Here is a 12,225-nt window from a genome sequence, read left to right as displayed (position 1 = left end):
TGATCAAGGAGACCAGCATTTGAGGCTTATGGCTTGAGAATTGAAAATGGTGAGGTTTTGGCTGTGGAGACAGAGACCATGGACATCTCATTGTAGCTGAAGGTGCAAATGTAGAAACACATGTACATTTAACATTAAAAAGTCGGAAGTTACTCTTGAATACAGCGATTTTGAAAAGTTCTTTGTGAATGAAATAAGTTACCAAATTAAGTTAGCTTTATTTTTAAACAACAACAACAACAAAATAGGTTATCTAACAAAATATGATACCCTTGATATCGCCAACTCCTCATGTGGTATATTCCATAGGTGACAGATAAATAGATGAGTGATAATATAGATAAATGCAGTATTCAAATCTAGATATATCAGATTCATCATATGCTTTTACTGCATGTTCTCCATCTAATGAAGACACTGTTGTCACCATGTTCTACCAATCACTCATACGAAACCTAAGCAGTGGTCTTCATACTGTTGGTCTGTTTATTTATATCTCTTTTGATATCTTTCACAGAACATCAAAATTGTTGGAAATTAGTCAGCCATGGTGGTGGGTGCATCTAGTCCTTCCTCTTAGGAGGCAGAAGGGGGAGGAATATGTCTTTGAGAATAGCTTTAGTGACATAGCAAGTTTGAGGTTAGTCTGTGATACATCATGAGAACCTCAAGAAGATAAAAGAAAAAGAAAGATGTGTATATCTCTGTGACTTATCATATGGGAAAACATATTACAAAAACATATCCTTTCAATTCATACATAGAGAAAACATAACTATAGATGGCATCACAAGTTAAGGAACTACTGGGCAGGCATTTGAAACTTTGGAAACGAATCTACTTAACTGTAATTCTTCTTGATTTTGATCAAGTAACAGTAGTGCAGTATGTTTGCAATGCAAAGGTAAGAAAGGGAAAGTGAAATCCAAAAAGACTCAAAGTCGATAGGGGAATGCAGATGGCAATATTGTTGGTGTGCTCACCCACAATGTGTGACAACTGAGATCATAAGTCATTATCCTTTGCTGTGAAGCTATAATTAGAATGCAAACCATTGGGCTGGAGAGATGGCTCAGTGGTTAAGAGCACCAACTGCTCTCCCAGAGGTCCTGAGTTCGATTCCCAGCAACCACATAGAATGCAAACCATTAATTCCCCATGAATTGAACTGAGTTAAAACAAAGCTATTCTTCCTGATCTTTAAACATATCTAGCTGCTATTCACTTCTTTATAGCAGAATGTAAGGCTTAGGACCTTTTACCAATCATTTTTTATGACTTTGGGTGTGTTTTTTGGCATTTGAGGCTAATTTTATATAAAATTCAAAGAGTGACATGCCTACTAGGGTGGGTAAATTCAAATAATTGAAGGAACTGTTGACAAGGATGCTCTGGCAACTGGATCACTCTGAATCTCTCCCCAATGGATTACTCTCATTTCTGCAGGAAATTTGGAACAGAATGGGACAAAACATTCTGGAAAAGCAGCTTGAGGGTTTCTTTTTCCTTTTTCCCCTCTCTTTCTCTCTTCAGATTATTTTTTATTAGATTTTTTTATTTACATTGCAAATGTTATCCCCTTTCCTGGTTTCCCATCCACAAATCCCCTATCCCACCCCCCCACCCTGGTTCTTCTATGAGGGTGTTCCTTCACCCAACCACCCACCCCTTCCTGCCCATCTGCCCTGACATTCCGCTACATTGGGGGATCCAACCTTGGCAGGACCAAGGGCTTCTCCTCCCATTGCTGCCCAATAAGGCCATCCTCTGCTACATATGCAGCTGGAGCCATAGGTCTATTCATGTGTACTTTTTGGATGGTGGTTCAGTCTCTGGGAGCTCTAGCTGGTTGGTATTGTTGTTCTTATGGGGTTGCAAACCCCTTCAGCTCCTTCAATCTTTTCTCTAACTCCTCTAATGGAGACCCCGTTCTCAGTTCAATGGTTGGCTGTGAGCATTCGCCTCTGTCACTTGCATTTGTCATGTTCAGCTTCTTACGAAAATCAACATGTATTCATTGTGTGATCCACCGCTCAGTCTTGTGTACCTAACATAGAGAAACGACAGCTTATGTTCACATTCTCATCTGTTTTATTGGTAACACATGTCCCATAATTACCTTTACATGAGAAGAAAGCAAGAAGGAGTCACACATACATGCATACTTTCCCCATGAGTAGCAAAAGGAACCATGTACTAGAGTTAGAGAGGGGCCTAAATTCAATTCGACAAGATGATCAAGTCATTTTAAAGATCTATGTCTTTAAAAGCAATGGAAACTTATTTTAAGTTCAAGTAACCTTAAATGTAAACCTTGACTTAATATTCATTCTGGCTTCAATATAGGTTATAAAAGCCAGAAAGAGAAGATTCTACAACAAACCAGATGAGTAATGGGGGTAGGCTCAAGTCGGTCTAATGTAATAAAAGGATATGCATACTTGGTAGGAGAATGAATAGTTGAGGTTTGGTGATAGGGTCATGCAAAGAAGAATGACGTACCAAGTGGAGTGTGTGTGTGTGTGTGTGTGTGTGTGTGTGTGTGTGTGTGTGTGTGTGTGTGGTGTTTTCATTTGTTGGCATGAGTAGAAGTGGCTGTAGGATTCTATTGGAAACATTAACATACAATCTACATATCTGTGTTCAGAAGACCTAAGGGATTCACTGCTGTTGATGTTGTTTTTAATCCTCTTACCAGAGCTTTCGAAATCTTGACTGAGATGAAAGAAATCAAGTGTCAGGCTTTATTTTTCTAACCATGACAGCTTAACTACTATTTCTCTAACATTTATTCGTTAAAAATTGGAGTAGATAAAAATGGATATACCAAGCTAAGGAATCATTTTAAGTTGCAAATTGCTGTGCTTTGGAGTTGAGTGAGAACCAAGAGCAGTTCTTTCAGACTCTCTAGACACTTTGAGCACTGTTATTTACAAGTATTTGAGGAAAGACAAATGACTTCTCTAGAGAGATCCTGCAGGGAAAGTAGATAATTTTGTGTACTCTCATTGCTACCTAATGCTTAACACTCTCTTCTGTGAAAAAACAACCATGACTGGGAGGAGTGAGTGTTAGAGGCTTTCCTAAGTTGACGGTGGATATACATTCCATTCATCATTGAAAAGTCAGGGTAAATGAGGATGCTACATGCACACGTGTGCTTGTGTACACACATACATACATTCACTGATACATGCACACATGCACACACCCACTTGCATGAGCATACATACAAACACATACACATTCTCTTCTCATTCTCATCTCTATGTGCTTACCTGCCTGCCTTCCTTCCTTCCTTCCTTCCTTCCTTCCTTCCTCCCTCCCTCCCTCCCCTCCCTCCCTCCCTCCCTCCCCTCCCTCCCTCTCTCTTTCTTTCTTGGCCATCCTAATAGGCAGTGCCAAGAGGAATTTGCAACTTCCTAGAATTGCATATTTCATCTGGCCCAGTAAGAAAATGAGATACTTTAAGAGGAAGTAGTAATAGCAAACAGTAAGCATCATTTCTGCCATCTACGTCTCCTCAAATCCTGGAAGGGGATGCGATCTTTCGGGGGTCGTGTAGAACTGAGGGCAAGAATGCCATTTTGCTTTCAAAGGAGCTTGACATGTTGTGTAATTGTTACCAGTCAGTGGGGATACCAACATTGCTCTTAAGCGGGTTGCCACTTTACACTGTTTCTGAGGCTTTGCAATTTGTAGTGAAGGAGCTTTATTTAGACCGCAGTCTCTAGTTAAGCTTTATTTGTGCTCTGAGAATATAACTTTCTAAAGCTCGTGATCATACACTGGAGTCTGTTGTGTAAAATGAGTATTAGGTTGAATGGATTTTGGATAGGTTCCATCTATTGTGATAAGAGACCTAAACACATTTCCCCCAAATGTCCAATTAAGTCCCCTCACTTTGATTAAAGCAATTGCACCTCTCTAACAGATTTCTTTTTAAAATACATACCACTGAAGCATCTTAGTAACACATTAACACATGGGCATAGTTAATGCAATCACTTTTTTTATCAGTTTATCACGTTCCAAAAATTGGATGAAATGAATAGTAGTTTAAATTATTAAATAAATATATCATTGTGTATATGAAGTTTAATATGAGTACTAGGTTTGGTGTATGTCTCTGTCAGTTTGACCACTGTAAAAAAAACACGTGACTGAGTAGCTTTAATAACAAATACTTATCTAATAATTTAAGGTATGGAAAGCCTGTACTCAAAGGGGCAGAACATACAGTGAGAGTTATCTCCTGACTTGCAGATGCTGATGTTATGCTGTGTCTATGGCATAAAGCAGAGTCAAGACAAACTCTATCTTTTCTTTAAAGGATGCTAAAGTCTTTGATGAGGCCCCCATCCTCATAGTCTTAGCCACCTCAGGATCTACCTACTAAATCCCTATCACATTGGGGTTCAGGATATCAACACACAAATGTTACAGTTTGACCCAGTCAGTTCAGACCAGTGAGAGTAAGAAGGACAGAAATGTGTATATGACAAATACAGTGTTCAGGATTCTTACATGAAGTGGTGGTATATGATTCAATCTCATGAAAGGGATAGGGACAGAAAGATATGATATGTATTATCAGAAATTATACTTGAGTTAGGCATTGTCTTCATGGTTTTGTTATTTTTCTATTGGGTTAGTGGTAGTCTCCTAATACCATAAGAGATGTAGGCATATATAAGAAAGGAACCTATTTTCCTGCTAGAAGCAACCTCTATTACCCCATAATGAGTGGCTGTTTAACCTTGGTTTAACTTCCAAGACTATAGAATTAATATAACTAGTTAAATTTTTCCATCCAGCATACCCAGCTTCCAAAATTCCCACCAGTTACCTTCCGACCTCCAAGCTGTATTTCCACACTGATATTCACACCTCTCCATATGAATGAAGCACAAAACATTTTTGTGTGTCATCTAGAATAATACTATGAAAGAAAACCTCTAGATATGTGATTTCTAGTTTACAAGGTAATAAAGAGCCTTCACCAGAATATGTAACAAAGTCACATATATTTTGTTAAGAAAACTTAGTTCTAGAGGGGAAAAAATTCATAGGATCAAAATAGTGCATTTAGTTATCTGTGCACTTGTGCCAGGAAGTACTTGTGAACCCCTAAAGACCAAGGAGTTGAAACAGATGCTATTGCATTACAGTGTCTCATACTTTGCTTTTCCCTTCCCCATTTCTTCATGACAAAATTTTCATAGGATGCTCATAGATTATATTGAACTCATGTCTTACCTCCGCTAGACGGTCACCTTTTCCGTGTAGAATAATATTTTATTCATCACAGATTCGCCCATATGTCATGGAAAGAAGCATATGGTCAGTAAGTACTTAGAGAATGGGTAAGTGTAGGAGTTAAATTGGTACCTTTTTAAGAAACACAAAGACAGTTGAGCCATCTCTCCACCCTCATTGAAGCAGGGCGAGGGGGAGAGGATAGGGGGTTTATAGACAGGAAACTGGGAAAGGGGGATAACATTTGAATGAAAATAAAAATATCCAATAATTAAAAGAAAAGAAAAGAAACACAAAGACCATTATTGAATGACAAATGCTGTGAACAGTCTTATTGTGTTTAACTCTAAGGCAAAAGTTCTTTTTTTTTTTTCTGTTCATTTTTTGATGGGGACCGAACCCAGGGCCTTGTGCTTCCTAAGCAAGTGCTCTACCACTGAGCTAAATCCCCAACCCCTAAGGCAATAGTTCTTAAACAAGAAAGTTTTTGTCTCCCAGAGAGTATTGGAAATTTATGAAGACATTTTTGCTTGTCACCACTGGAAAGGCTATTTTTGGCATCTAGTGGGGGAGAAACCACAGATGCTGTAGAACATCTTACTGTGCACAGAGCAGACCTCCACAGCAAACATATATTTAAAATGTCTCAAATTATGCCAGAGGTCAATAATTTCAAGATCAAAAGCCATAGTCTGGGCCACACCAACAAATGACAGTTCAATGAAAACCAAGCTCTACAAATACAAATGACAATAGGTCTGCATTCTGTGATACCAAGTGGCATTCAAAAGTAAACAGTCCTTTAAAGAAACAGGAAGTTATGCGTGCAAATCAGCATGCTCGAAAGAAGTTTCTTCTGGAAATGTTGTTGTAAGTCTTGACTGATGACTTGGTGTCATCTAGGACCCTGACACCTCTGTGAGACCCACAGAATGTACTGGCCGAGGGACATAGACCCTGAACCTGAAGAGTAAGAAATTCAATGCAAGTGATACATAAATGAAGACAGCATTATGACAAACATGTAGCCATCAAGTCACATGGTAACATAGAGGCTTTTTGTGTTTTTGTTGTTGTTTTTGCTGTTGTTGTTGTTGCTACAACTGGAATTTCAAAAGTGGGGAGTTCAACAATGGTCTTGTAAGAAAATCAGCCACTCTGGATACAGTTTCTGTACTCCACTGCTGACCAGAACTGATCCTTTTTGCTTCAGTATTGGAAATATTCTTTCAGCTTAAATGGAATTACATGAGAGGAAGAAATGTTCTGTGAAAGTCATTTCAAACTCATTCAAAGTTAGCATGAAGAGAGGCACAGTAGACAAACAAGCAGAAACACATGTCCCGCAGGCACGATATATCCTCTGCCATTCCTTACCAATCCTGTCTGTCATAATAATCAAGACATTTCCTGGGTTGCTCGAAAATGGAAAATCTTGTATCCTCCAGAGCCAGTGCATAGTTAGTGCCTTGCAAGCTCCTCCTCCTTACTTCCTGTCAGGCCAAAACTTGTAAATAGGATTCACTCTACTGTTTGATAAATCCTGAACGTGACCAAAAGTTGGGATCTAAAGTCCAGTGGTTATTGACAACTGAAAAACACAAAAAGCTGTCCATTAGCTTACATGTTGGGATGAACCAAGACAATTATCTAATAAATGACTTTTTTTTGGTCATGCGAAGAACCTGAGGACTCTGGTGGAGGAGTAAGTTTTCAAGATTTATCAGCATATGAGAGCCAGAGCAAGGAGCCGCACCTGTGAATATGCTCTTTGGAATAATATACATCGGGCAAGAGTCTAGTGATTCTATTCAAGCTTCTGCTTGAAAATCCGAGAAGAAAGACTAAAAGGATGTAATTACTTAGAGAAGAAGAATCAGTTTCTTCCTGGAATGAACACTCACACCAGGCATTCAATCCCAGCACACACATACATGGAACAAGGTAAATGGTCTTAGTATACAAATACGTGTTCACATAACTAACTTATTGCAGTTAAAGAATAACTTTGGAGAGTTAGGGCAATGGAAGTTTCATGGGATAGAAATGCTTTAGACTGATAGAGATGCAATACTTGTGTATAAAGTTCTCCAAAAAGAAATATTAAAATGGTTAAGAGGTCCCTGTTTTTCCAAGTACCACAAACATATTTAATCCAAGTAAACAAAAAATAATAATATTGTAATGTATTATTGTATTAATAATAATGATATTGTACCTATGGTAATAGCTATAAAAGTATATCATGGGGGCTGGTAAGATTGCTCAGTTTGTAAAATGCGTCGTAAGAAACCTGAGTTTGGATCTCTAGATCCCATATGAAAAGAGGCAGAAATGGTTGTGCATGACTATAAAACTAGACATGTTGAGTGTCAGGAGAGACAAGTGGATCTCTGGAGTTCATAGTCAGCCATCCTGGTCAATCAGTGAGCACTAGGTTCAATGAGAGAGCCTATCTCCAAGATATGGTAGAGAGTGCTAGTGATTATGGGAGATATCTGGTGTCTGCCTCTGCCTTTCCTATGCACAAACACCCAAGGGCACATATAGCTTCACACAAATTCACACGTATACATTCTCTCTCTCTCTCTCTCTCTCTCTCTCTCTCTCTCTCTCTCTCTTTCTCTCTCTCTCTCTCTCATACACACACACACATACACACAAACGCACACACACAACACATAGCATGCACATACAAAGTATAGCACATGCAATTATAGACAATAATTATAGATAAATAATTTTCGAAAACGATAATACTATGAGTTTGTGGATTTAATATTTATTATCATTATTTGGAAATGTATTATTTTCTATTTATTCAAACAAAATTAACTATAAAACATGTCCTTTAAGAGGTATTCCAGAAAAGAGGATTGTTACAGAAGATGGTGACTTCATTCACGCCGTTGACACTAAAGACTTTTTTGATTGAACAAAGAGTTGGAAGACAGAGATTTTAATGCCCCTGATTCTTGGGTTAGTCTATGTATGTGCATCTTAGTTTAAAAAATTGCAATTATGAAAATTATCAGGATTAAAATACTAAACATAGATTATGACAAAATATAAAATAAAAGTATTTTTCCAGAGAAATTTAGCATTATTGCATTTTAGGTGATATAAGAATTAAATGTTAAAGATTATTAAGTTTGTAAAATGAAAAGCACTGTTGAAGAAGGAAAGATATATCTCTATGAATTTGATGCATCCTCAGTTCACAGTGTTTATTAAATCTTTAGGAGTGTGAGGTAATGCCCTGGGCCTTCTTGTTCATTGATGACTCCCTAGATGAATAATGTGGACCAACTTCCCACCCTACAAGCTTCATTCATTGTGAGTGCCTAAATGCACGGATCATCCTCTCTTCTTTATGTCATTTCTGCTCCATTTGTTCTCTGCTCATTATGGGTAGATATAAAAATGTTTGCCATTGTGATGTCATTCCATACTGTGTAGTCTATGGAACTGTAGGCTAGACTACCCAGAATAGGGAGTAGGCTAGATCTTACTCTGTAAGAACATGTTGACCCTGCCTCCATGGAGGCACATGCTGATATGCACACTGCAGTGGAATTCTCAGGAATATATCCTCACCATGAATAACGTATAATGCCGAGTTCCATAGCTATCTCTCACCCTGCAAGACTACCAGTTTCATCAGGAGGATTTCATAGTCTTGAATTGACATTTAAAGCTGGGCATTCGTTATGGAATTATCCTTGGCACTGAAGGATGTTTAGCACCCTCTCTGTTCTCCACCTACTTGATGCCAGAAACAGTCCCATCCTCTAATTGTAACAAGAAAGTAAACCCTCACACAGTGCCCGAGGTACCTTGTATTGGAGTGTCAGAGACCTTCCCTAATTCAGAACAAGTGACCTAAGCATAAATAAGATGCTTTCTTTGTCACCATCTTTGATTTTCAATACCATGTAGATCAATGGTAGTGTATAACAAATGTACTCCCTTTTGTCTTCCCTCATATAACACAAAGTACTCAGGATCCTATGGTTTGTATCTCCAAAACAAGCATTTTATGGTCGAACTCTCTACGAATATTCACCAATAAATCTAAGAACTGATCAAAATACATTTGCTCATTGTACAGAAATATGGTTTATCTAAATTTAATAGCCTACATATGAAGAAGGAGCCCTTAGTTCCTGTTGGGAGGGGGCAAAGGAAACCAAGACTTTTCTACCTTCTTTTTCTCTTGCCTGTACAATAGGCATTATTGCAGGTTTGTGTGTATAAGAGCCACCGAGAGCTCTAGGCACCAGTTAGTCATATCCTTGACAATGAAACTCTTTAAAAATACACACAGGCTTCAAGCACATTGTTACAATAGCTGTCTCACTCTGAGACCCCAGGTCTGGTCCATCTGGAACCCTAACCCCGAAGAAAAAAATAAATGGTAAAGACTTTCATGAGTTGTATGATGGCAAGGGTAAATGAACCAGGGCACAACTGGGTATGAAGGTCATAGCTCGAAGGCCCTTGTATGGTTTACACTAGCGACTCTTGCAGGCAAGGACTGTACAGTTTCCAAGCCCTCCGAGTCTCACTCTGGCTGATGTGCTGAGTCAGAAGAAATCTGATTCTACCTGGAAGAAATGCAAGGAATTGGCGTTCCATGCATCCCTCACATCCTCTGCATTGTTGGGAACAATCGCCAGCCATCACATGAGGAGTGCTGAGAAACGGCTCTTGGAAAGTTCTTTCACTCCTCACCAAGCTCCAGTTTAAATTGGAAATTCAATTTATCCCTGAGTTCCTGGTCACTGGTGGAGCTATGGGAGATTTATTTTTAGGAAACAATGTCATAGGAGAAGCTGGGAGGGAGGAGCATCCCAGATAATGAATGAGGAACCCCTGACTGTATGGGACTACAGAGAAGGGTGTGGCTGAGGAATGCTTCCTCATATTTTTCCCTCTGCCTTTTGCATCTTGCCAAGTGACTCTTCCAGTGAGGCCCCCCAGAATGGCAGTGACTTCTGCAGGGCAGAGGAAGAAAATGGGGCAACAGCTTCATTAGAGGTCAAAGAGCAAGATAAAGTCCTCAGGCTTCTACACCTGTACCATGGCATGGCCCCTGAGGTGCTGACTAAGCCCCTAGTTTTATGAAGAAGACCAGGCAGACCAGTCTAGTTTAGTGTTGTTATTCCGCAGGAAGAGAAGGGAGGTTGGAACTTATAAACTTGTATTCCAATCTCGCCTTCTGTGAACTCCCTGTTTCTACAGTAAGTTTTCTAGCCTCCCCAAACTGCACATTCTTCTTGGGCTAAATAGAGAAAAACCTAAAGCTTATCCGGAATCCTTGATGGCATCATTTGAGGATGAAGTGAACTGAGCAATGAGATTAGATAATATTTCACTGCTAAATTCTGAAAACAATTTTGTCAATTTCATGTATATTACACTTTGCTTATTTTTACTATTTCATTCCCTGATACCCCTTTTTCTCCAGTGAACCACAAACCTCACACTTATTTTGCTTTGATGGATTTTGTTTGTTTTGTGTGGCACCCACTGAATTTAAGCGTGGCTGCTGGCATGAGTATGGCTGGGAGACTGTTTCCTGGAACATGAACAAAGTATCATAAGTAGCTATGGCAGCAACCATTAATTGTCAATAATCCTTTGGTGAAAGACTTGTGACCCCATCCCATTTGCCTGATGAGATGGTGATGTGCCCATTCTTGTATAAGTAACCACAACTGTAGTGGTTTTATAAGTGCAATGGCCATATTATGTTTTGAAGACAATATTTCTGTCTTTGCCAATTTCTGGTTCTTTCAATCTTTATAACGCATTTTCTATGGCATTTTCCAGGCCTTGGTGCCTGTGATCTAGATGTCCTCTTTAGCACCAAGCACTTCGTGGTAAACCTACTCTCAGCTCGTCAGTCAGGTTGTGAGCCTCTGCTTTAACTGCTGCTCACTGTGAGAAAGAAGTTTCTGCCATATAGGTTGAGAGTCAGGCTAAGCTACATTGTATAAAGGTAAATGTTTAGAAGACGCTTTGACAACAAGTCCATTTTTGCTCCTAGACTTTAAAGAATGTAAGGCTTCATGCAGAGGACTCCAACAAGTCTCATGAATCTGTCAATGGTGTCTTTAAAGCCGACGAGACTGAGTGCTTGTCTTCTCTTAACCACTAGCATTTAACCCTGTACCCGAAATAATCGCTGTGCTTGCTTGAGTGGTATTCTGTGTACTGTATCCTGCTCTTAACTGTTTATGACCACGAGTTCCACGTCTGAAAAAATAAGCCATATGAAGGAGGTGCTCTTATTTTCCATTTGCGGAAAACTTCAATATGGCTGTAAGAGGCAGGAGCCTAATCTTCTACCTTTGAGTCTGGAGATGCTGAAATAAGGGTCACAATCTTGAAGATGGATCACAAAAAGTGATGCGGTCCCCAGCTTGCTTTCTGAAGCACTGACAGAGATCGTGGGCCTATAGAGCTACCTGGGAGCTGTGGGATCCTGAGCCATACATGTTAGGATATTTCCAGGTCTCGTAGAACTCATATATGTGAGTTGGCAGCTCTTCTTTTTCAGCTAGATTAGCAGACCAAATATCCTAATTTGGGAGAAGTATCAGAAATCTCCAGCTACCAGGTGATTCCAAAGCCTGAAGTTGTCCACTCAGAGTCTCATCCTCATAGAAGTGGGAGAAGGAGTCTGGGCTTGCTTTGCCTGCACTCTGGCCTCCAAGTCCATCAGCAGAATAAAGAAGCTCTTGCAAGTTGCCTCATTTGGGAACTATGTTTTATAAAGAAATGGCTCCTGGGACAGGATGAAGAGTGAGGTGAAGTTGCCCAAATTTCCAAGACTTACATGAGTCAGGATCTCTGGGTATGTGGTGGTGGCTTTGGAGCCCAGGATAATCTCTGAAAGTTAAAGAACAGAATATCCACTACAATATATCTTTGCCGTATAGCATAGCTCCGGAGAACATT

General features: G+C 39.4%; 1 long non-coding RNA gene across 4 annotated transcripts in view; it reads left to right on the top strand.

Moving 5' to 3' along the window:
* The window catches only part of LOC148003653 (uncharacterized), a 58,280-nt gene that overhangs the window by 24,915 nt on the left and 21,140 nt on the right, over nt 1-12,225 (top strand). Inside the window, exon 3 of one of the 4 annotated variants that reach the window (XR_015629943.1) lies at nt 6,942-7,203. The exons of the other annotated variants lie outside the window; for them this stretch is intronic. This is a non-coding gene — a long non-coding RNA (uncharacterized LOC148003653). The remainder of the gene's footprint in view (nt 1-6,941; nt 7,204-12,225) is intronic. 4 annotated transcript variants of the gene reach the window in all.

This window comes from Rattus norvegicus, chromosome 9, assembly GCF_021556685.1.
Source record: "Rattus norvegicus strain SHRSP/BbbUtx chromosome 9, alternate assembly SHRSP_T2T, whole genome shotgun sequence".
Taxonomy (NCBI): domain Eukaryota; kingdom Metazoa; phylum Chordata; class Mammalia; order Rodentia; family Muridae; genus Rattus; species Rattus norvegicus.
Note: the sequence above shows the minus strand (reverse complement) of the source record. Positions and strands in the feature narration are given on the sequence as shown.